Raw genomic sequence first — 5,126 nt, forward strand, 5'->3', positions numbered from 1 at the left:
GAGTGGCATGGACCTATATACACTACCAAACGTAAAATAGATAGCTAGTGGGAAGCAGCCGCATAGCACAGGGAGATCAGCTTGGTGCTTTGTGAGCACCTAGAGGGGTGGGATAGGGAGGGTGGGAGGGAAGGAGATGCAAGAGGGAAGAGATATGGGAACATATGTATATGTATAACTGATTCACTTTGTTATAAAGCAGAAACTAACACACCATTGTAAAGCAATTATACTCCAATAAAGATGTTAAAAAAAAAGATTCAATGAGTTATACTACATGCAAAGTACCTGGAACAGCTTTTGGTACATAGTACATATTCAATAAGTGTTTATTATTATTTTTTAAAATGCCTATTCTGGTCTTTTTCCCATTTTTAAGTTGGAGATTTTCTCTATTGAATTGTATAGGTTCCTTATATATTTTGGATATTAACCCTCTATCATATATACGATTTGCAATTATTTTCTCCCATTCTGTACATTGCCTTCCATTTTGCTGATTCTTTCTCTTGCTATGCAGAAACTTTTTAGTTTGAAGTACTCCCATATACTAATTTTCACTTTTATTGTTTGTACTTTTAATGTCATATCTGAAAGATTATTGCCAAGAGCTTTTTCCCTATGTTTTCTTCTAGTAGCTTTATGGTTTCAGGTTTAAGTTTTTAATCCAATTCAAGTTAACTTTTAAGTCATTTAAGATAAGGGTACAAATTCATTCTTTTGCACGTGGATATTCAGTTTTCCCAACAGCATTTATTAAAGAGACTATCATTTCCCCATTGAGTATTCTTGTCTCCCTTGCAGACTATTAGTTGACCATATGTGTGGGGTTTATTTCTGGGCTCTTAATTCTGTTCCATTGGTCTGTGTGTATATTTTTATGTCAGTACCATACTGTTTTGATTACTACAGCTTTGTAGGATAATTTAAAACCAGGAAGTGTGATGCTTCCAGCTTTGTTCCTCTTTCTCAAGATTACTTTGGCTATTCAGGATCTTCTGTGGTTCTATATAAATTTTAGGACTGTTTTTTCTATTTCTTAAAAAAAGGAGTTGGAATTATAAAAGGTATTGTGTTAAATTCTTATCATAATTCCAAGATGGCTTTGAGTAGTGTGGGCATTTTAACTATATTAATTCTTTCAATCCATGAGCTATCTTTCCACTTATTTGTGTATTCTATAATTTATTTCATAAGGAGTATTTTGAGATGATTCCTGAAAGCAAAATTGCCATATATTGTTAATCCTTTGAAGATGATGTCTCCGAAGTAATTTTGTTGGATTAGGTTTCCCATACAAAATGTTGCATGATGACTACTGAAACTGTTTCACTAAATTCCTTCCCTGTGAGTTCAGTCATGTGGTACTCACCCTCATTCTCTCATTTCTCCATTTTCGCAACTCTAGAGTAGTCACTGATCCCTTGCTATGGACACTGACCTTAGGGCAAATCATCTAATCTTTCCATAGGAACTTCTGACTATGTAATTTCATTAACCCCTTAATCCATTTTTATGTTTCCTGCTGAGTCTCTGAATGCTATACTGCTGTTAATGGTTTCTCTCTTTCAGACCTCAAATTAAATTTAGGAGTCTTCAACTCCATTAAATGTTCTAATAAGATATTTTATTAGGTTTCACAAATGAAAATTATGAAAGAAACTATACTTTTCCTAAGACTCTATCACAGAAATAGGGAGTTGATTTTCTTCTCAAGTGTGGAAGAGAGCTAAGCATTCCAAGCAATGAGGTTTCTTAAGTCTAGCACTTTTTATCTGTTACTTCCAACTGTCTCTCAAATCTTCTAATTCAACTCCAAATATAGATAAGCCCTCACAAGTTTGTTTAGAGAAAGAATGGATCTAGGAGATATAGGTATTATAACAGTCATTCCCTGAATTGTGGTTTGTGACTTTATTTTTGCAGGCAAAATATTAAAATAATATCGCATATCTGAAAATTCTCCTTCAGCCCTATTACTCAGGCAGCCTTGTGGCATAAGAAGCATGATAGCATAAGGGCAGAGACTGAATGAAATCAATATAGTGTAAACTTGATTCCTCCAAAAATGAAAAAAAAAGTTTGTCTTTTTAATTTGTGGCTTCCTATTGCCCAAATTAGATTATGATTTTCATTGGAGTCAAGATTGACTCATCTGTATATATTCTATGATGTTCCTTTGACACTTCTAATTCTCTCCTTTGCAATCAGGCTTAACGGTGGGTTGCTCTCATAAGAAGAAAAAACTGGTAACCTATATTGAACTGGATTCTTCCCAGACCCCACTTACTTTTTCTTCTTAGTTATTCAAATGGAATATTTCAGGAAGACTGCAGTGCAGTATGCCTGTGGAGAGAGCCAAAAAGCTCTGTAACCAAATATATATACCAGATTGCCCTGATTTAGTTGTTAACACTGGATCAATGGAAACAGTCTCTGAATTGAAGTGAGAAAAATTCTGTAAGATGTTTTATTGAAAATTAAAATAAATGGATCATATCTACTCCCCATGATCAAATACACAGTTTAAATAATAATATGACAATAATAAGAAAATAAGAGAAATAATTTACAAATGTTTCTGATGCTTTGGGAAACCAGAATTTAAATTTGTTTATTTATTTATTTATTTTTACCGTATCTCGAAAAAGGAATGTGTAATAAAATTGATGTATTTGGTACCATTGTGTAGGATAACTGCTTATATTTTTGCTCAATTACTTCACCCATGTATTTCTTACTTATGTGCCATAGCATCTACTCCAGACTTCAAATCTTAGCTGAAATTCAATAAATATTTATTGACTCAATCAATGCATGAAATTTGTAATAGTTATTGGTCATTTGGAACAGCTTAAGACACCCCATGTCTTTCTGTTCCAGCCCATTATCTAGCATTTTCCTTTTCTACATCTATATTCACATAAAAAGAACACAGAAAAGGAGGTGTCATATGCAAAGATACTATTTGGACACCAAGACTTGGTGCATCAGTAATAGCAGAATGAGAACGAACTATCTTTTTTTAGGGTAAATGCCTTTTGGCTTGCTGTTACCCTGAGTGAGTTACCTGGGACTTATCCGGATATCAGAGGAGTAAGATACAGAGAATTCCAATACTGGTATAGACATGTTGCAGAAAAAAATCAAAGGAAACTGCTAAGCATTTTTAGGTATTGGAAATCACTTAAACCATTTCTACGGACCATTGAGTCTAACTACCTGAATTAGAATCTTGCATTTATTTCCTGTTACCAAAATGACCTTACCCAAGTCAACAAAGCTCTCTATGCTTAGTTTTTCTATCTGTAAAATGGTGACAGTAACACTTCCTATAGTTGCTACAAAGGTTAAATGAGATGTAATATGCCCAAGCTCTGTGTCTGTAATGTAACACTCAATAAATATTAGTTATGCTTATTACAATTAATCTAACTTAGTTTTCCACTCTCTTCTTTTTATATCACCAAGGATTACAATAGGGCTTGGAGCTTAAGTACTTGCCAGAAATAATAGTTTCACTTCACTAAATGTATTCTCTGCATATTAATTTTTCCCATTACCTAAAAAGATGTCAGGAGACTGATGACAATATTTGCGTTTGTGAATCCTGGGAACAAACTAAATACCAGTAACTCTAACAATGCTTTACACAGTATGAAAAACATTATTCAACCATCTACACAGAATAAGATAAGGCCTCATTTTTCTTAATCCACATACAGGCCTTGTTATAGATCTACAAGTTAAGTTCATGGAGTGTTTTTGTTCTAATATGATTAGAAGACTGAGTTCTATGACATAAATATGGAAGTATTAGAAGACTTTTATTACTAGAACTTTGGTGGGAGGGGTGTACATGTGTTATTTGTGATACATATATACTTATATATTATTTTTTATGTTTTCCAAAAGATATATATTTATAATATATAAAATGAAAAAGAAAATATTTTAATTTAAAAATAAAAATGAGCTTTCTAGGAATATCAGATATTATATTATTATTCTTAAGTAATAAAATAAAATAATTAGTGCCACTGCCACAGCTCAAGAGCCACTGCATAAATTAGATAATACAACCAATTTTAAATTGTGGAAGAAAGCAACAGAGATTTTTGGTGGACAAAGGTTTATCATGGTGAAACTATTGGGAATTTGCAATCATGTAAAAGCTTCCCTTCAGCTTTCTGCTGATCTATTAGAATGCAAAGATAAATGTCTCTGTGGTTTATAATGCTGGGCACAGAAACTAAATAACATCTCAAGACACTAGAGCTGAATAAAACCTCAAGGTTTCATCTGGTGACTTTTTATCTCCTTTGAGAAAAGGAAAACCTACCTTTTTACTTCAAATTATGAATTTCCTCATCAAAATAATAGAAATTAAGAACTTCCTGTTGGGTTTGCCGTGAGGTATTTTTTCACAGGTTAAGAAGGACATAGAAACAAGCCAATTCCCACATCTCGAGTGGAAGAATTGCCAAAATACCAATAAAGAGAGTGGAAGAACAATGCCAAAGTATGGAAACAAAGAACCACGATCCAAGCAATTTGGACTGTGAGACTGGGTCTTGTAATGCACCCAGAAGAGATAAAATATCAAGGGAGGGAACATTCGATCAGGAGGCCAGGGAACATTGTTACTGTTATCATCATTTAAAGATGCTTTGAGCATCAACAATGCACTCAATGCTATAAAGAACGATTAGACCCAGTTCATGCCCACTTGGCACTCAATTAGACACATCAGAGAGGTCTCTTCAGAGTACTCATGAAAATTGCATGTTTAGAGCATTTTCAGAAAAGGTGTGGCTGTTAGAAAACTTTCTAAAATGTACTTAAATGGAACAGAAGATGAACAATCTAGTACTTCAGAATGAACTAATTTTCATATTCTATATATAATTATATAACGTATTTTATAAAAATATATAATTATATAACATAATATATAATGTAATAATTATATTCAGGTTTTATATAGTACCTAATATATTGGGAGAAGTAAAGACTGAGGACAGACATTACGAAGTGATTTAAGAAAGAAAGAGAAAGACAAACACCGTATGATATCACTTATTTGTGGAATATAAAAAACCCAAACTCATAAAAACACAGTAGAA

Source organism: Neophocaena asiaeorientalis, unplaced genomic scaffold (assembly GCF_003031525.2).
Source record: "Neophocaena asiaeorientalis asiaeorientalis breed wild unplaced genomic scaffold, Neophocaena_asiaeorientalis_V1.1 scaffold284, whole genome shotgun sequence".
Classification (NCBI taxonomy): Eukaryota; Metazoa; Chordata; class Mammalia; order Artiodactyla; family Phocoenidae; genus Neophocaena; species Neophocaena asiaeorientalis.